This window comes from Dermacentor albipictus, chromosome 4 (assembly GCF_038994185.2).
Source record: "Dermacentor albipictus isolate Rhodes 1998 colony chromosome 4, USDA_Dalb.pri_finalv2, whole genome shotgun sequence".
In the NCBI taxonomy this organism is placed as follows: Eukaryota; Metazoa; Arthropoda; class Arachnida; order Ixodida; family Ixodidae; genus Dermacentor; species Dermacentor albipictus.
In genome coordinates, this window is record NC_091824.1 from 106,055,068 (window position 1) to 106,076,443 (window position 21,376).

The 21,376-nt window shown below is 45.0% G+C and overlaps 1 protein-coding gene across 9 annotated transcripts in view; it reads right to left on the minus strand.

Annotated features, from left to right (window-relative positions):
* LOC135920938 (uncharacterized) overlaps positions 1 to 21,376 on the minus strand; it is an 842,780-nt gene that overhangs the window by 246,044 nt on the left and 575,360 nt on the right. The window contains exon 4 of one of the 9 annotated variants that reach the window (XR_011514015.1): positions 7,063 to 7,167. The exons of the other annotated variants lie outside the window; for them this stretch is intronic. The gene's annotated coding sequence lies outside the window, so the exon portion shown is untranslated. Of the gene's footprint in view, positions 1 to 7,062; positions 7,168 to 21,376 lie in introns of those variants that run through there. 9 annotated transcript variants of the gene reach the window in all.

A 21,376-nucleotide genomic window follows, 5' to 3' on the forward strand; every position in this document is an offset into this window, starting at 1 on the left:
CTACTGAGATCTCAAACACCCTATTTACTGCTGAAAAATTACGTCATCACTATAAGGTCGTCAAAAGATAACCGTGCCTGCATTAGAAATATTTTTTTTTAAGTTTCAAAGAGAGCATGGCATAACACCGCGTTCTATTTCAGAGTAATTCGTTTTCTCTCCAACTGAACTCATATTTACTAACGGAGTTTTGTGGCAAAAAAAAAAGAAACAAACTGAGTTATCGGCAGTAAAAGTTGTGCGCACCAGATGTTTGCACAGCTTTTTCCTTTTATCTGTGTCGATTTCTATACCCTACTCAACGAAGAAAACCATCCGTCCCTCACGTAAGACGAATTGATTTAAATAAATTAATGTATAAAACAAAATAAATTTGAAAGAAAAAAAATGTCGGTGGTGGGGAGTTTCGAACCTATGAAACCACGCTAGGAAACAAAGTGTTTTATCGACTGGGCTACACACCAATTTTTTTACGCATGGGAGCAGAATCTTCAGCAAAAGAAAAAGACAACCGAAGAGCTATAGAAATATGAGGCGACTGAAAACACATTCAAAAGTCAGGCAAGCACATGCAAGTGTCCAATAAAGGCATCCAGTCCGGTGCTGTTTTTTTTTTGTGCAGCCCACGCATACAAACCTAAGCAGCAGATTCCAGAAGAAACAATCGAGTGCTTCGCGGTGGTTTAGCGTGCCTGTCACACAGGCTACAGCGCCAAAGGCCAAGTGCCGTGAATATGTCATATGGTGAGTCACAGGGATTTTTAAAAGGCTGATTGTGCATGGTGCGATAAGTAAATCTTCTTTTTAGTGTTAATCTACAACACAGTGGTCAATCGTTTCAGCATGTGGACACAAACGGCAGTTCATCGACCACGGCACGAAACAGCCCCTTTTTTCTAACGAGGTTTTGACAGGAAAGGTTGCTGAATGTAACTTAAAGAACAATGTTTCCATTCATGGAGGAATGATCATTCTACGGATGCACTTAAGTATATCTAGGTAATAACCTTCCAAATAACGCGCACGATAAAGGGGAACAGGAAGCAATGTGTCTATGAGTGCAGCGAAAACGTGTGAGAGGCAGTGAAAATATAACCCATACTAAAGCGAGCCTTTAGAAAGTGCAAGCCTTCAACCACCTCCTTCGAGAACTAGGAAGTCCGAACGAGCCATTGGTGCAGCTCTGACAGATGATGACACAGCTACTTATGTAAAGTAATTGATTGAGCTAAGCACAAACAATTGCAGAAGGTGAATATATCTAAACCATAAGTATGTGTTGTACCTGCATTACAGAACAAATCACGACGGAGAGAGAGAGAGAGAAACAACTTCATTTAGTCACTTGCAGAACGACACCATGAATAAATGGCGCCGTGACGCGGGCCCTGACGTCTTGTCAGCGGGTAGTCTCTACTCAACACGGCGGTGAACAGTTTCTGTGAAGGCTTTGTTGAACTATTTGGCGATGGTGTAATGAAACCCATCTATAGGACAACATGTAGAACCGACTTGGAGCATTATAGAGATTAGGAAAATTCCAATTTCGCGAAAATTTAATACCAAACATGCTATATGCCCGATGCGTTTCGGTAGCTGCGGGATGCGCTTGCGCTGGGGCGTTCCTTCACCGACCGAAATGCTATCGACGTCTGAAAGATCATGTGCTTCACGCTGTGCAACAAAGACAGATAAGCGTGATTGAGTGGATTAAGGAGTGTTGAGGGGTCATGTACGTCTTATCACGGTTGATAATGGTTCGACGCGTATGGATAAGGTGATAAACAGCGCTAAGAGCAATAAGGGCTTATAATGAGCAATTCTGATAAGGTTATAGTGACCGATAGGAGTTGATAATGTTCGGAATATGTCCGATAAGGTTGATAAGAAGAGATAAGGGCTGATAAGAATTGGATTGATTGTGATACGGTTAATACCGACCGATGAGCGTTGATAAGACTTGGATTAAGCACGATAAGATTGATAACAACCTACATGGGTCTATAAGGGTAGAATCTAGTCCGAGCAGGTTGATAACGACCGATAAGGGTTGATAATGGTTTATACTGGTGAGATCAAGCTTCATCACATTGATAACGGCACCGGGCTGCGTGGAGATGAGCAGTTGGCGCAATGCTTACGCATAGTGAAACAAATGCCATGGGAATTTCTGCATGAATTAAAAAAAATAATTATTTGTTTTTACGTGCCAAAACCGCGGTTTGATTATGAGGCACGCCTTAGTAGGGCACTGTGGAATAATTTGGAACACCTGGAGTTCTTTTTATTTCTAATTTCTAATTTCTATAATTTATAATTTTCTTCACGAAGTCACAGAATATAAGTATCTAGGTCTATGGATCTCTGATAACCTTTCTTGGACCAGTCATGTCGACTATGTTTCAGCAAACGCTCTCCGAAAGCTTTTTTTCTTACGACGCTCGCTCAAGCTAGCAACCCCTGGTACACGCCTCCTTGCCTACAACACTATTATTAGACCAATCTTAGAATATGCAGTAATTATCTGGGACCCTTTTACAAAGGTAAACATAAATAAACTTGAAAGAATCCAAAAGAAAGCAGTAAGGTTTATATATAACACTTACGGGCGAGCATCAGTCAGTGACCTCCTCAAGAAAAGCGGTTTACCCTCTATTCCTAACAGAAATCGCATATGTCGCTTAAAGTTTTTCTATCAATTAATTAATAATAATCTCAAGGTTGACACCTCCAATATCCTTACCTATTCCTCGGGGTACCAAACTAGAAATCGCCATTCTCTTTCTATATCACCATTAAATCCGAGAGTTAATTGTTTTAAATATTCCTTTTTTCCAAGGACCATCACTGATTGGAATAACCTCACGGATGACGTTGTCAGACAGACATCATTACATTCATTTCAAGAGCATTTGAATTGATTGCTGTTAATTGACCTTGTCGCTGTATTCTCTTGTTGAATCTCTATGTGCAATTTTGTTTTCTTTGTGTCTGTAATTCTGTATCTCACACAATGTTTCCCACCTGCTATGATCTTGTGTACAAGATCGCAGTATTCATAAATAAATAAATAAATAAATAAATAAATAAATAATAACGTGCACCTAAATCTAAGCCCCACGGGTGTTTTCGCATTTCGCCCCCAACGATATGCGGCAGCCGGGGCGCGGATTTGATCGCGCGACCTCCTGCTCAGCATTCCAACACCGTGGCTACTAAGCAATCACGACAGGTCGTAAATTTCGGGGAATCCTTTAGTTTTCGTTTTCTTCCGCTCAGATAAATGGTTAAGGACCGTAAGTTAGGAGTGACCAAGTGAGTAATTACGCAGAGACTACGCATTAATCAGCATTTTCATAGCGCCTAGTCCTAATCAGTGCACTATACTAAAGCAGAGCTACTGAACAAGGGCGCACCAGCTCTGGAGCATTTCACGCCACAGAGTTTAATTATTGTTTAGAGTGTCAGCCGTACTGTTTAATTCATAAACTGCGCAAGACGGGCAGCAAGAAAGAAGGGAAGGAGAAAAAAAGAAATAGAAACGACGGAACGAGACTGAGCAAATGACATACAAAATGCTGGAAAAATTTTGCACAGCTTGGCGGCGTCAAAACTGAAGACACTATCAGTCGCAAGTAACTCTGGTTTCTTTAAGCCCTTTAACTGGCATGATACGAAACACTGGCCCTAGAATACCTTTATTGCTTTATTTCTTCTTCACGGTGCGAATATTGCCACAGAATAGAATTTATTGATAGGAAAGACGATGCGAGAATATACACAGAATTAAATATCAGAACACGCCTTCAAAAACTAAGCGAGATGCAGTAGATGGACAATATTGCTGAGCTGACAGTTAGAGGTGAACTTAAATCGAAATTAAAGGTCAATCACAGGTACTTACTAGCCCATGGAAAGGTTGCTAGCGACAAAACGAGTTTTGTGTGTACAGGTAGTCGCTTGGCGGTGGCGACACCAGACGCACGACAACGTATGGCCCAAAACTGGTGCTCTGTACTTACTTATGAAAGCCAACAGCGCGCCGTTTCTTAGAGTTACACTAATCATTAAAAGGGACGAAAACGCTTTTGCACTTTTCAGACGCAAAGAAAAGTATTGCTATTTGCCCACATTTCAAACTAGAAGCACCTTTGCGCTAATGAAAACAGTGGCCTCTCTGCTAAATGTTGCCTGGAAGGGAACTGAAGGGCGAATTTCCTACCGCTACTCCAGTAACCTGCCATGATTTTTCAGCCATTTCATTTAGGTATATTCAGGCACATTCACTTAGAAGGTTTATCCTGGAGCTATGTACTAGATTTTGTGACACAGATGTGCTTTTTCCCTTTGTCGTTTTCCGTGCCTTGCAGCCAGTAACGCGGATCGACAGAAAACTTTAGCTCTTCGGCTTCGTCGAAGAAGTGTGAGTTTGCTTAGCCCACATAAGTGATTATTACGCGGTGGAGTAGATCCATCAACAAGAGCAGCTAAAGCAAATTTTGGCTGCCTGCTGAACACTCCGACTATTTAGCCTCAACATATAGATCAGCTGCATTGGCGCCATTTGAATGAAACTCTGAGCTATTTGGAGAGAGTCAGGTTTCTGTGCGGGGCTTCGTGGCCCTGTCATTGTGCAGAATACATTTTGTTCACAGTAATATAGAGACAACATTATCGCAGTTGCCAGAAGCTCGCAAGAGACGTTTTTATGGGCATGTTTGTGTCAGCTGCCAAGGGCACTCTTTTTCATTATGCACAAGCGGTAATTTGAAATGTATGATTGACACTCTTTATTTCATGTAAATGCAATATTCACTCCACAATTTCAGCCCGGAATACTTAAAACCACGCATGGCAGCATGACTGTTGCAGAGCACAAGAAGAGTGCCTCAACCCTTACATGGCAGCTAAACAATTTTTCTGAGTGTCATCATGCAGCGCTCACAGGATATCGAATAGCAACAACCAATTGAGGAGGTCAACAAAAGCTCTTGAGGTGCATCTCTATCTACATAAAAATTAAAAGCTTGCTTAAACACAGGAAACAATTTTCACAGTGGCGAGAGTATGACCACTACGTGCGCTATGGAGAGAATGGAGAAGGCTGCAGGTTTTGCGACGAAAGCGTCTGCTGGTGCTGCTGGCGACTTTTTTGTTAAGACCACTGTTGAGCAGGTAGTTCAATAAAGCTAGATATATAGGCGCACATTATTACTTAGATTCGTCTTGTTTTTGCAGAAGCTTTTGTTAGGTCACCAATATTGTGGAGCTGCCAGTTAACGCATTAGTTAAATCACAGTGTTTTAATTGTGTATCGGCGGTCACTGAAGCTCTTCTATTGCAGGAAGACAGCCCCGAAGCACTTACGCATTAGGGTAGACGGCCTCGACTCACGCAAGCTGTACCACCCGAAATGCAGCACCTGTTGTTTACTCAAGACAACGGCTGATGGTACTCGATAGGCACATGCGTGAAGGCCGAATTCCAGGGTCGTGCCTGCGATTCTCCTTGCGTCTAACTCAGTGACCGTAGTTTAGTTTTGTCTTTGTGTCTTCCAACAGAAGGGGAAACGAGAACGAAGCTTCCTGGCTCGGCGGGGGATACAGCAGCGGGAGGAGATTTGGACGGTTGGGGAGTGGGGGGGGGGGGAGGGGATTTTGGAGCTTAGTGCAGGAGGGTCACCTGGGAGACGGACGGAAGCTTCGTGGAGTGCGTAAAGCTGGAGAAGGTGGGAGGGCTGCGAAGGCACGGTGCAAATTGATTCTCACTGGCTCTGATGCTCCTTCGTCCCCTGGGTGGAGCGGGAGACTCAGAGGAACGAGGCGCTGTCCGAAGTCATCAGAATGCGCAGGTGAGCCTCGAAAGAAACAAAGTACTGCCGGATATTGCAGGCGTAACTTTCTGGAATGTCGTAGGAAGTTGTGAGTGATGAGACCGGAAGGGGGTCGACTCAGTTCACGAGAGGACGTATTCCTCGTGTGCGCGTGTGTGCATTTGTGTGCGTGCAAATGTGGGTGGGTATATGTGAGTCACTAATTGCTACGGAGAGTGAATTGCTCCGAAACAAATTGCAGGCCTTAGCAGGATTAACTTGGCTTAGGGCTACAGTGCTCGCTGCTTGAATTCATTCATTTTTCAAACACTGTACAGTTACAAAAGGACACGACACGCCAGCGTTCTAACTGAGCAGCGATCATTTGATTTCAAGCACGTGGGTAGCTTTGCAACCTTCTATAACATAAGAAAACAAATAAAATTTCATCAGCATCAGCTAGTTATGAAACAACCAAAGAACGTGTAAAGTATAGGAAAGATTCCTGTGTATAAAGCGACCCTGTTAAAACGCATGAATTGTTTTTCAGTGGTTACAGCCTTAGAAGACAGCAAGAAGGAAGTAGAAGAAAAACACAAGAAACTGCAACAATCGACTATACAGAAAAATTGAGGGCAAACTTGCCGAAAACGAGCTCACGATAATCATCCTACCAAAGGAAAAAGCATGGCTTTTTAAAATGACAAACCTAAATAAAGCCCTCGCAAAGCAGCATAACTCTCAGGTCATACATTTGAATGGCGACGAATATTCATAAAAACAAAACTTCTACTACAGCACTGCTACTACGGTGGATACCTACACCGCGTATTGCACGCGAGCTAAAATTAATGTACCCAACTCTGCCCTCTGTCGCATATTGGTTGCGCAGTATATAGTAACACTGGTTTGATAAGCGATGAACACTCATCTCCTTTATTTCAATATGTGAATGACACGAGAGGCATTGAAACCATAAACGACCCGTGTGGTGCAATTTAATGTGACGGCTAAATGGGCAACGGTCCTACAAGCCATTAGGGAGCAAAGGTAATGTGCAGGGTCCTTCAAACAGAGCGGAATGACACACATTTACGAGTCCATGGAAAGATTGCGGGCGACGAAGCGAGGCTGGCGTGCACAGATTGTCGGTTGGCGGTGTAGAGAGGAGGCGCACGACGCTGTGATGGAAGCGAAGGCCCAGGACGTCCACGGAAGAATGGGACGTCTCTTGAGGAAGATAAATTGCCGCGACACTTTAGAAAGAATCTGGGGCCACCCGTGAAGTGCCCGTCGCTGGACAATGGCGGTCCCGCGAGTGAAGAAGATGCCGGCACAAACCACGTCGACAGAGGCTGAAAGAAAAGTGATGAAGTAGGCACGCCGGCCCGGTGTATAAGAGCGGAAAAAGCTCAGGAAAGGGAGACACTGAACAAAGCGGTTGTTGAGCGCGTAGGGCGAGAGAACGACGACCAATGCGAGCTCGTAACTGGGCAAGGGCGTAATGGTATTACGTCCTCTTCCTCGTTCCTGGCACCGTCCTTTGTGAAAATTCATCTCAGCGTGGTTTGAGTATTTTAAATTTTAAATTAAATTTTAGGTTTAATGGGAAATGTAAAGAAAACAATTTGAGTTCTCATTCATTCTTCAATTAACTAATAAAAATTGGTTGGTTGATTGATTGATTGATTGATTGATTGATTGATTGATTGATTGATTGATTGATTTCTACTAAAGCGCACACAGACACTGTAGCATAAAGTTAGGAAAATAACTAACGAAAAAGATCCCGAGGTGATCTGTGATAAGCTGAGGCTAACATAAGGAAAGAAATGGAGTGTTAATTTCTTGATTCATTCATTTATTCACACTAAACACCACAGAAAGGCTATAGCACAAACGGGAGGGTATTACAACAGCGACGATCTCCAGAAAGCGCAAGAAAGTAGAATGCAATGATATTTATTACTTTGATGTTTCAAACCATGAAACAATTACAGAGGGAAGAACGGAAATCAGAAGAACAAATGACTAAATAAGTATGCAAATAAATACCAAGGCATACAACAAGACCAGCGACCAGTAAAGCATAAGAAGACAGAAACAAACAAATGTAGCACGGTAGTTGTAACAATCCCAACACAGATAAAAACAAACCAGCATTAGCCCATGAACCGAGATCAAACTGTAACTTGAGTTTTCTGCTCCCTCTTCACTTTGCAACTGAAGACACATGCATAAATGTTGAGAAAGCACGCGATCGGCATAAGAGTGAATCTTAAAAGTGCGACGCTCATAGCGAAATCAGCAATGTGTCATGCGCTTCGTACAAAAGCACTTCGATGGCAGTCAGAGAAACCGGGCAATGTCAGCGTTTGTTGTGAACAGTTTTCTTTTTTTTAATCGAAGCAATTCTTTGCGAACCTCTGTAGGTTTCGCGACAGTGGGAGCTGCGTGGCTGTTCTGTCGCCGAATAGGCCAGCCAATCACAGCGAACCACGCACGCCGAGCGTGCCACTGGGTTAATTGTAGAACTACCTTATGGCGCTCGCTATCTGGTGTGCTGCAATGTGTGCTGCAAGCAAACCGTATAGGTTTCCTTTGTAGCAATTGCTACGAACGGGTGGATGTCTTATTTTCCCTTTATTAAAGTAAGTAATATCTACGAAAGAAACAAACGTTTCGTTACTTCGTAGATATTACGTACTTTACTATATAAAGGGTTGCTATTGCCAGAAAATTCTTATTGAGTGTTCAGAGTGTGCAAAATGACAACAATAATTTTTATTATTTACACCTCGTTGCTCGATTACGACTGGCGTAGTACAACGACGGAATCAGTGAAATAAAAGGCATACAGCTTGCTGGAAGCATCGGGTGGCCACAGGCATATTTCGATAGGAAGACAGAAACAAGGAAAGGCTGGAAGGTCAATCAGACGCAAGTCCGCTTTGCTACCGCGCGTTGAGAGAAGGGGATAAAGCGGTGAAGAGAGAGAGAAAGAACGGACGACAAAGACAGCGTTAGTTTCAAGCACATTTGAATGTGCCGACCAAGTGCATATATGGTCGCAGAGACCTGTCTACATCAGGTATTGTAGCAACATCCTCGTTGAGAGTCTTTGTTTATGGCTAGGTGTTTCCGAAAAGGAATGTAGAAACTTTGCGATGACCGATGCGATAACCAAAACTTTGTTTTTAGTGACCTTTGTTTGAAGTCACCTTTGTTAAACTTGAGCATCAGGAGAGCAAGAAATATTAAGAGAGGAGCACATTTTCGTATGCGGAGAGCTTTGCAGTGCAGTTAAATCGCTGCAGGGAGTCCGAAACAGCAGTTGATTAAAGGCCAATTGTTTATTCAGTTGCACAGATATAACTATGCTTCAAACGTGTGCGAATGTAGTGTGAATTTTATACGGAACGATTGTGCATCTACGGACCTTACGGCACGCTCCTAGCGTCTACTATATATCGTAGCTGATCACCGACTCGTAGTTCGAAACAATTATTCCACAAACCATGCTTTCATGCACGTGATGTGTGGTTACAATATTATTTTAACAGGCGCAGTGAAACCTGATCCAGGGGGCACAGCTGTCAAATGGGTAGGCTTGAGGCGACATCTGCATGAAAGCATTGGGCATGCGAATGCCAAAATAGGGTACGAATCTCGTATTGGGTACTGTGGCCACCGGAGAAAGGCGTTCCGGGAACGCAGAAAAGCGTGACGCCTCGAACTCTCATTATTTCATTTCGTTCAATGACGTCTGCGCCAGTGAACAAGTCATTTGCAAGTCTCTTTCTCACTTTCGCCCACATACACACATACCCACACACGCACGCACACCGACACAAACGCGGGCGCCAGCACTCTCTTCTAGGCATCGGTAACTTGCGAGAAAAAAAAACTTCGATGTGATTGTCAAACCATGCATATACACATTTATAGCGGTGCGAAAAAACATGTGCGAAGCTAAGAACCCGACCCACACAAGCACCACTATAACAGTTTTGGCAGCGGCCCTGTTGGTAGTCGTAAAACTGTTAGTGGCGCTTTGACGTGTTCTCTCTGTGGTATCTGTATTTCACGCCGTTAAAAAAAAATCTACACTAAATCGCACCAACATTCCCAGCAACAAACCCTTTTAAACAGTGCAATGGGTACCTACGAGATCCCTCCATAAGCGCGCATGCATTATCACAAAACATGGCTCCAAAACACACGGGCGGAAAGAAAAAGAAGTGACAGACGAGCTATAATTAGGAGAAATGGTTCATTTCCAGTGACCCGTGTTTATGCTGAAAGCGCATCGCCATTTCGCACGCGCCATACCTTTTTCTACAGGAAGGTAGACTCCTTATTTCAAAGGCGCACGAATGGGCACTCACACAGCCTGAGCCCCAAGCAGCGAAAATCTTTCTGCCTGTATAATTTTACGGGCAAGCTTGTCGCTGCTTCTCCTGACAAAACTACACCTCGCAAAACGCAGTTCACAGCCCCACACATTGCAGTGAAGAGCAAGCCAACCATCGCGCGCAGCTTTTCTGAATTCTGAAGGGCAGAGAGTAACCTGGGAAGGCAGGCCGCGGCACAGCTGCGCAAACAGTGATAGGGCGTTGCGCTTGCAACAAACACTCGTTTTTGCGGCAAGCTGTCAGAATAGTTCCGTCGTTCCGCTGCATTTTTTTCTTCGAATTCTCCACATATGGCACGTAGTGCCTGGCGTTTGCAGGCATTCTCCCACGCAGGCGGGTTATATGCATAAATTTCACAGCCGTAAGCCGTAAATCCTGGCTGAAGCAAGAAGCGAGATTTCTCGCTGCAAAAGCGGTTTGTTGTGATGCCCGCCGCATGCGGTCTCCGAGGATGAAAGTTTTCGCAAAGAAAAAAAAAGAATAAATGAAAAAAAATTTCTACAGATCCCACGAACTGTGGGAATCGTTGTTATGGGAAGCATTCTTGCGGGCACCTGGCTACCAGGTGGAACAGTGCGATACCAGGTGGACCAATGCATTTGTGTGAAATGAGAAGTTTGGTGTGTAGGTCACGTGCGTACGTGTCTGTGAAGACAGCAGCACGATGACGAGCGCGTGAAGACGACCGTATGTAGGCAACGGCATGGCTTCCACGCCGGCCGTTCGACGCGAACTTACGACATGGCAAATTTTGGCTTCTACAATAGCAGTGGACGAGCGTAAATGGGCAAAACACAGAATGGGACGTCGTCAGCGACTGTGTGTTATATGCAGTCGTGCGTATCTATGGCTATTTCATGGGGTGTGCGTAAAACAACGATGACATTTCCACTCCGACGAAGAAAGGAGAAAACATCATTAACTTGGGCGATCATGGAGCCGGTGCAACGTCATACAATTTTTTGCGTTGCGTTGGTACGAGGAACATTACTGAGAAAATTGGGTCGGTTCCGGACATAGCGCAGTCACGGCACCTTAGATCTATCACATCTTAGATCTATCACAAAGAAAGAAGACTATGAAGTGGCACGAGGCGAACGCGCCGAGGATTTCATAGAGCTGGCTGGCTTTGTAACGAGAGAAACATGGCTGCAAGATAAAGACTTCTTCGCGGTATGGAGAGTCAACTGCAGCCTCCGCGAAAAACAAAATCCAGAAACTATCGAACGCGCATTCGTAGATTGTTGTTATGCAATACTTCAGTGGGGCATACTTCAGCGCACACTTAAAATAAAAATTTTCATAACACCACACGGAATTAGACTCCTAAGTGCAGACAACGATGACGGTGCCTCCTACGACCTGCTTATGGTGCTCGGCCTTCACGACCTCTGGAAAACAAGGATGCAAGTACGTCATCACGACGTTAACGCATGCTTTGCAAGAGAAAACTTTGTTGATAGCATTGCATACATCTGTGAGACCAACAGATCTCAGCCTGCGCCAGCACACTGGCTCACCATGTTACATAAACATGCATGTTTGAGGAAGTTCTAAGTACCGTTATTTTTTTCCTTCTTTCTTGATGTTGGTGTGTGCGTTTACGAAGAGTCGCACTGACAGAAATATCACTGTCATTACGAATATATGGCACTAAGTTTGTACAGGCAATAAAAAAAAATAAAGAGAGCTCGTGGTCTAATTGTTAAAGCACCGTACTGATGTTCTTTTTTTATTATTATTATTCTTCCGATAGAGACTTGATGGCAGAGGTTCGATCCCACAATAGGGCACACATTAGTCCCTATTTATTAAAGCGAGGAGTCAGAGGAAACTACCTGCCCACCTCAATGTGCCAAGAATAAGGGAAATAATGATTCACAATAAAAAATAGAAAAAAACGGTGCACACACTATCGCCATATAGAGCGTCATAACTTACAGCCGATCACACAGTCCGCATTTTTTCGAGTAGCGCCGAACCACGTTTAAAGCCTTCTGCGTTGAACTTGGCGTAGACCATTGTCCGAGGATTCTCTTCTCGGTGAAGGGGTGATCGTTCAGTTTGTCAAGCGCTGTCAAGAGCGCCTTCGAAAACCCACATACAACGTACTCTCAGGGTATATGACGTAATAGTTCTGCGGAAACCGACAAGGTGGAGAGCAGTAATTAATTAAGCTAAGTGCTGCAAAGGAAACTAATACGGGTTCCTCGAAAGAAAAACTTCGCAGTTGAAGAAAGACTCGTCCTGGTCCCGGACCAGGACGAATTTTTCTTTAACTGCGAAGCTGTTCTTTCGAGTAACCCATTCGGGTTTCCTTTGTAGCACTAAGCTCGTTTGGGCAAATGTCACATTTCGCCATTATTAATTACTCAGGGTATATGCTATATCCACTCAGGGTACAACTACTCGGGGTGTAATTTGCAGACGATTCGCGATCACCATCGCAATCTTTAGCGGCCACCATTCATAGACAGGGAAAAAAAAAGAAGCAGCCTGCGTAGAGTTTTCTATCATTATTGCAAGAGAGAATTCCTTCAACTAGCACGGAAATGTTGGGTAATAGATCCATTAGTCTAATATTTCCGCTTGCGGCTTCGGAACTTTTTGTGCAATTATTTAATACGATTTATCTTTCTAAATTTCAGAGCAGTGATAGTTTCCTCAACATATGAAAGCCTTCCGCTCACATTGTAATAATTTCGATTCGTTACGCATAAGGAGTATTCCAATTCTGGCCAGCACAAACGGGTGGATGTCTGATTTTCCCTTTATTCCTAGTTCCTTTTCTCCATTGTGAATCAATGTTATTTCTGTCGAAATGCTTGCACACTCCCCCAGCCCGTTTGCTTTCTTCCATATTCCTCAGCCGTTCTTCATAATTAATTTTAGTGTGAGCTTCCCTCCCTTCAAAACTTGCACAGCCCATATCAGCCTGCACAGCTTCATTTGTAGTCTTCTGGTGAGCGCCTAATGCGAGGCGTCCCAGTGACCTTTGGTTGCCATCGAGTCCTGATTGTACCCCTGATTTCAAGCGAACAACCGCATTTCCAAATATAAGTCCTGGAACCATTACACCTCTCCACACGCCCCGGAGCATCTCGTGCCTACTATATCCCCACGGCGCTCTGCATGTGTTTCATCATGGCCGCATTTCTCTTCCCCTTTGCTCTTACTGTTTTTGCCTGTGTTTCCATACATCTATTGCCTTCGTTTATGCATATGCCAAGGTATCTATATTTCATTTACGCGAGGTATGTCCTGAACTTGTATTGTCACTGTTTGTTCGCTGTATTTGTTGAATACCAGAACACCTGATTTTCTAACACTAAATTTGAGAACTAACTTATCGCCTTCCTGTCCACAGATATTACCCAGACGTTGCATATCACTTTGCTTTTTAGCTAGCAACACAATGTCGTCTACATAAAACAAACCTGGAAGCTGCGGCTCTGCTACTGTACCCACCTATTTGTATCAGAAATTAAACTCGATATTACTCCTTCTAGCGCCCTTTCCATCCTCACCATGTACACCATAAACAGCAGCCGGGATAAAGGGCAACCCTGCCCCATTTCCTTGTTGATATCAACTTTCTTCTCGCTCCTGATTCCTTCCCACCTCATCGCAAACAGAATTTTCTAGGTTAATCTCCATCAAAGGCTGTAGACAATTGTCGCCTAATCCTTGCCTTTCCAGAATATCCCAGAAAATGTTGCGGTCTACGTTGTCATACGTTTCTGTAATGTCTAAAAAGGCCACATATAAGGGTCTTCTTTGTACTATTGATATTTGAATACACTGAATAAGGACAAATAAGTAATCATCCAAACGCCTACCTATTCTGAAGCCATTGTGAATTTCTCCCCAAAGGCCATTTTTTAAGCCCATGCTTGCAGCTTTAGCTTAACTGCCTGTATTGCTAACCTCTATATTACTGATGTAATGATCAACGGTATATATGAGTGAATTCTATCTTTTCCCCCCCTTAGCTTTATAAATTAAATTCATTCTACTTTGGAGCCAACTGCCTGGTGTTCGTCTATCTATTAAATGTTTTTCCACTGCTTTCAACTCAGCTTCCTTAATTTTTGGACCTAGTTCCTTAATCAGCCTAACGAGAACCTTGTCTAGTACTATAGCTGGGCGCTTCGGAATTTACTCTTCGGCTTTCTTCCAGTTGAAATTTGTCAACATCAGCTGCCTTTCCATCTGGGTCTCTTTCATGCTCCATTTTTCCTCAACTACAACCTCGTCATTCGCTTGGAAAGATTCGGTTACTTTTCGGATGCTGTTATTTTTCGGATGTAATTTAATGCCGCGTCCTCTTCCTGTTTGTTTCCATCCTCGTCTAGGATATGTTGTTGCATTGTTCCAGACTTCCTTCCTAATAATTTTATGTGGTTCCAAAATATTCTAGGTGCGGCCTTCTTTTTCGGACGTATTTATGACTACGATCGTTCACTTTCAGCTCTTATCTTTGCTTGAAATAGGTTTTTTTTCCCCGTATATTTCCCATTTTTCGGCTACTTCATCCTGCGACAACTGCGCTTTCTTTGCCTGCCTGTACTCTCGGGATGGTTTCTTTCGTTCAGCGATCGCTTCTCGAATTTACCTGGCAAACCAACTTTTCCGTTTCTTTTTTCGTTTCCAACGAACATGTTGCTTTTCTTTCCGCATTTCTATCGTTATTACTCCTGCAAGCTCACTATATTCCCTCTCCTTGCTTGGTCATTTGCCAAGTTCTTCCTCAACTTTTGTGATTATATTTGTTATTGGTTCATTGTTGAAATTTGGACTGGCCATTTGGCACTACTTGCACTCTTTCGAAACTACATATCACAGTTTCAAAATGATGCGTTTATGGTCATTCCCTATGCTACTATACCCTTCCTCATCAGTGACCATTTCTCTCATGAATTCCTTCTGTCATCGAACAGTAATCAATGGTTGATTGCTGGTTTCTTACTTCCCACGTGATCTGCCCTGTATTCCCGATAACGAGGTTATGTTGCTCACAAAGGTTTAGCGTTGACTTCCCGTTGTTGTCAGTATAGCCATCTAAATCCTGTATGTTGGCACTCACGTCACCTAATAGAATAATTTTGGCATCAATCCCGAAGCCAATAATATGAGCATATCAGCACTTAGGCATTTCACTAACACTTGATTCTTCCCTGGGCCATTATTTCCGGTCCACAAATACGTTACGCCCAGCCAGATTTTTTTCCCACTCATTGTACCTGACAACCAGAGATGCTCTTGACATTTTGAATTTACTCTTTTCCATTTGTTTCTCTGATGGGTGAGCATTCCTACTCCCCTCCCCTTCTTTCCTACTTAGTTCTGTTGCAACCTTCCCAAACATATTTCTCAATCACCGGGGGTACTTCCGAGTCTCTAAGGTGCGTTTCTGTAACCGCGTGTACCCCTATTTTTTTTTCTATTTAACTTCTCCTAAATCTCTGCGCACTTTTCCTTTCTTCTACCACTCCGTATGTTTATGTAGCTTATTGCATGGCCAGCTCTCTTTTTTTGTTTTCCTTCTTTTTCTGTTATCGACGGCGATGCTGTTCTGTGGTTCCCCTACAGGACGTTCTTCGTTACTACCAAAAATGGCATTCTTAGCACTCGTGGGTCCCCTAAAAAAGCAGCTACGCTACCAGCAAGTCACACAGCCCACTTCTCGTCCAAACCTGTAATTGAAGTGGATCCGATCTCGTTCAAAACCACAACACCCTCTCACTTCCCTATTTTCTTCGACAACCTCGGAAGCTTTCTCTCGGCTTATTGTGCATATAGCCGTATTAGTAGCCACCACGGCTCTTTGTACGTTACTGTGACGTACAGGCAACTGCGGCACCATGCACACCACGATCTGCACCTGAGGGTACAGCTCGCGTAGGTCGTCTACCCCCTTCGCCAAGCGCTGGGCAAGCTTGCGTCCGAGAGCCTCTTCCGCGAGCTTTGCCTTTGCTCGCTCCATGACAGCGCCCAATGTTTGTCTGGGCAATGTCCCTACCGCCACTCTTCTGTCACCTTTCACCCTCTCCAGATTGCCTGTGAGTGCCTAGCCAGGTTTGAGTAACCGACAATAATTACCCTTTCACTCTCTGCTACTGCCGAAGCCTTTCCCTGCTGCCCTTCGTCATCCTTTTGTGCGATTTGGACTTGACAAGGGGCATTGACCCCTGCGTCTCTGCTTTTCCTTTGTGGCCGTCTGAAGTTATAGGTGCAGCTCTTTCCCGCTACCCCCTCCCACGTTGCGCGCACTCCACGTGCTTTGTTGACACTCGGTCACCTGTAACGTCGGCAGACTGCGTTCCATTGTCACGACCATACTCATACACGATGGCGGCCCTGTTCTGCTTTTCCTCGGCTGCTTGAAGTCTTTTTTCCACCGCCTTCCATGCATCACGCTCCATATTGAGCTCATTTTTAAGCTCTTCGACATGTTTCACAAGCTCATGCTGGAAATCCTCCATCATTCTTAGCCTAGCATCGACATCGCACTGCCTGCCGATCGACTAGGCTTCTTCTTCATTCTCATCCTTCCCCTCGTCTACCTTGAAGGACCCCTCGCACACTGCACGCTTTGCCGTCTTTCTTGCCATGTGTTGAATTTAGATTTTCTAATGCAAACACCGAAGCTTTAAGAACACGCGACCCCTAGCAACGGTTGATACTCACAGTACCTAAATCCTTAAAATGCCGTAAAATAATTGTCAAAAATGTTTTAGAAGCAATAAATGCCGCACGGACTTAGGGTATGACATGTGTTCGCACGTGTCCGACCACGCGGCCACGCTCTCACTTTCCTACCAACACACATAGAGTAAAACCACTAATAGCTATTAGTCTTGCCACTTCCAAGCTACTACTTGCAGCCTATAAAGATTTGATGACCCACGCGGTTGCACGTGCTCCCCGTGGCCCGAAAGGACGCTGCGACTATCCTGCAAAACTAAATATACACGAAACACACCCGCGCACACGAAAAAAAAAAAAGAGGAAGAAGAAACTAGCCAATTATTACTTAAAGGCCTGAAAAATCAGCAAATCAAAAACAGAAGCAAGCTCAAAGGATTCACAAAAGCTTTTGTTTTCGTCGCCACCACGGATCCCTCGAAAAGCACTTCCGTCCGCCACAAACATCACCACTAGATGGATGGATGGATGGATGTTATGAGCCTCCCCTTTGCAACGGGGCGGTGGGTTGCACCACCAAGCTCGTGCTATTTTATTGCCTGGTGTCCTACTTATGCTAAAAAAAGAAAAATAAAGGAAAAGAAAAAGTATTCGCGGGTCTGCTATGGCAAACACCAAAGACCAGTCGAGCTGGGGGATGCTAAGGCTTCAGAAAAGTCCATGCCATCTTCCTCTGTGTGGTTTTTCGTTTAGGACGGTACGCGACTTGAGATGTCTTCGATTAGACGCCACCTCACGGCAGAAAGAAAATAGCTGAGTAAAGCACATATCTGTATTTTAACTATTTGCATCTGCGAACTTATCAAAAACCCAGCATCACTTACATTGAGCGCATTTCCGTCGAGTTTCCTAGCTCCCTGCTGAGCCGACATGTTATTTGGAGAGCCTGCAACATATCATTTTTACTTCGATACTGTCTTCGCGAAGCTGCCTTTTTTGACCGTTTTGTAAGAATTGGAACGGTTATTGGAACACCGCCTACAATGCAATATTTTGCGGAAAGATGTCAATCTTCAAGGACGCTAAGGCGTTTGATGACACAAATATCCTTGCGTCGCCCATCGTTCCTGTGCTGGCTGAAGCATCCTACTTGTAGTTCTGGAAGACACTAAGGTGCCTGTGCGCCCTACAGAATTTCTTGTAGAAAAATATATTGCTGCTGGTACCGCTTCAGTTACTTCCCGTCAGTGCTGGTTTGAAGTTCCCTCGCGCACCACGACGGGGCGCTGCTGCACTGAACTTTATTTTTTCTACTGTACTGAACTTTTATTTTCTCTTTTTTTATTGTTTAACCTAGGTAGGACATTAGGCAGTATAATAGCAAGAGCTTGGTGGCGCAACCCACCACCCGTTCCAAAGGGGACGCTCATAACATCCATCCCATTCATCCATTATCATCAGCAAAGAAGGCCAGCCACTATCATTTTGAAACGCAAGTTATGAGGAAGTATGGACACAAAATGGGCAAATTCTGCACCAGAAGAGTTTCTCACATTTTTTTTTTAACAAGCATTTCACGAGTATCGGTACAGGACACTACAGACAAGTATTGATTCAAGCTAAAGTGACAGATTAGTGCTCGAGCATTTTAAGGCGTCAATATTATCGCGAACAGAGCCTTAATAATCGAGAAATTGAGGTAAATGCAGGACATGATTAGAGACTCCCCCGGGACATTCAAGTACTTGCCCGACGACGAAAGCACTCCTCAGTTGAATTCTGTCACTAGTACTCAACCACTCGTTGCAAAAAAAAAAAGAATCCTTATAATGTATTATAAGACGAAATAAGATACTACATGTTCAGTTCTATTTCAGTTTTAGCAAGAAATAACTCAATGAAATTACCCTTGACAACGACGCGGGTGGTCAAAAGGTTTCGTTTTCGCTCGACTCTGCGCCACCCACGCTTTTGCGTTTCAGTAGCTTCGTTATCGCACAGTGCTGCACTGGTTTTGCTGGCTTGCAAAACTCGCACAAACTGCAACTAGCAGAGAATTCGACATACATGGGATGTGGCGGGACGCCCCAACGGTCTAGGTCACTTCACGAAAAAGCAGCTTCAGCAGCAAATCCACCACTCTGTCTTGGCTCGGTACCGCCGTCTGTCGGGTGCCGTTTTACTCACGGCAGAAAAAGGTGGTTATGGCGTATGCAACGTCACCAATCCCCCAGTTTGGTGGCGGGAAATTTGAATTTCGAAAACTGTATTCGGACGGACGGACGGACGGACGGACGGAAAAAACTTTAATGGAAAAAGGACCTGCGAGGTTGCCAGCCCGGGCTCAGGCCACCCGGGCATTGTGTGCGGTGAGGCATAGCCTTTCCACCACTGCCCGGGCCCGCTGGATAGCCCATAATTGGTCGTGTAGTTCTGAGCTAGTCAGAGCGCTTAGCCATCGCTCCTCGAGAAGCTCCGGTTCTATCTTGTCCTCTGCGTATACTGAACCGATCTGTGTGCACTTCCACAAGATGTGTGCCATGTCTGCGTGTTCGTGTTTGCAGAGCTTGCAGCTTGCGTCTGGATATTGTGTTGAATTTATTCTGTTTAAGTGTACTGGGTTTCGGAACGTTCTGGTTTGCAATCTTCTCCAATCTGTTTCTTGAGACCTGTCGAGTTGTTTGTGGGGTTGTGGGTATGCTTCTCTTTGTTTCGTGTGGTGTGTCAGTATGTCCTGGTACGTGACCAGTCTGTCCCTGTCGTCTTTTATCGCTTCTTCGTCGTCCTCGCCTCCTCCGTCTTCTCCATCGCCTCCGCCGCAGTCCTTTCCTCTTCCCCAAGGGTTGCGGGGTGTTGGGCCCTCACTGTCCGTGCCGCGGTGGGTTAGTGTTCGCGCGACTCGGTGGGCCTTCTCGTTGAGGTTGGGAGGGGCATTCATGGTAACTTCTCCCATATGTGCCGGGATCCATTTGAGGTATTTGGGTGTAATTGTGCCGTTCTTAAAGTCTTCTGCTCTGTGGTTCAGGATTTTGGCCGCCTCGGTGGAGACCCAGCCCTTTGTGAAATTCCTAATAGCCGTCTTCGAGTCGCTGATTATTGTTCTGTATTGTTGCCGACCGCTGATTATAGCCAATGCGATTGCCGTTTCTTCTGCTGCCTCCGACGATCTAGTCCTTACGGAGCCCGCAGTCACGGTCTTTCCTTTCGTGCATACGACCGCCATTGCGAAGAGGGAGTTACCTTTGTCAGCGCCGACACCACCATTGTCGTCCCTGTTTCGCGGGTACCGCGCGGCGTCTACGAATAGCACCCCCTCCCGCGCGCCGTGATTTTTGAGAATCGTTTTCGTGCGGCATTTTCTTCTCTCGACATTGTGCACGGGGTGCATGTTCTTCGGGATATTTTCCGTGTTAATTGCGGCTCGGACGTCTGAGTGAATCTGCATCTTGGGGCCGTTCATTCCTTGGTAGTTTATGCCGATCTTTTCCATGATTTCTCTGCCCGCCTTGGTTCCGGAGAGTCTTTCAAGTTGCGCTATTCTCTGTGCTTCTGCGATCTCCTCCAGCGTGTTATGCACCCCGAGTTGTCGTAACCTTTCGTTTCTTGTGTATTGGGGGAGACCCAGTGCTGTTCTGTACGCTTTTCTAATGAGCGCGTCGATCCTGTCTTTCTCGGCCTTGTTCCAGTGGACGAATGCCGCCACGTACGCGACGTGGCTGATCGCGAAGGCCTGAACGAGCCGTACGACATTTCTTTCCTTAATGCCCCTCCTGTTGTTGGAGACTCTCTGTATTAGCCGAATGGCCGCCATGACTTTCTTTCCCAGGCGTGTTATAGTTTCCGTGTTTGTTCCCCTGGCTTCGATCCAGAGACCCAGGACTCTAATCTTTTGGACCATGGGTATCTCCGTGCCTTTCCTCGTGGTTAATCTGATTCCCCTTTTATGTAGTTCCGCTACGTCTCTGGACGGTTTGCCGGACCTCCTGGGGCGGTAGAGCAGCAGTTCCGATTTTTCCGGTGAGCATTCAAGTCCGGTTCCCTCTAGATGATTTTGGATTGCCTCCACCGCCCCTTGAAGTCTGTTCTCCATATCACCCTCGCTTGCGTCTTTCGTGGTCCAAATCGTAATGTCGTCTGCATAAACGGTGTGATTGATGCCTTCTATTTGGTCCAGTTTTTCCGATAGTCCGATCATGACGAGGTTGAAGAGCATCGGTGACACGACGGACCCTTGCGGCGTGCCAGCGCTGCCCATGTCTACCTGGATACTCTCCTCCTCGTCAAGTCTGATTCTGGCTGTTCTTCCCGTAAGGAAATTTCGGATAAAATTATACGTTCGTTCGCCCAGGCCGAGTTGCACGATTCTGTCGAGTATGGCCGTGTGCTTGACCCTGTCGAAGGCCTTCTTTAGATCAAGTCCAAGTATTGCTCTCAAGCCCCGCCCCGTGGTATCTATGACTTGCTCCTTTAGTTGTATCATTGCGTCTTGTGTAGAGAGCCC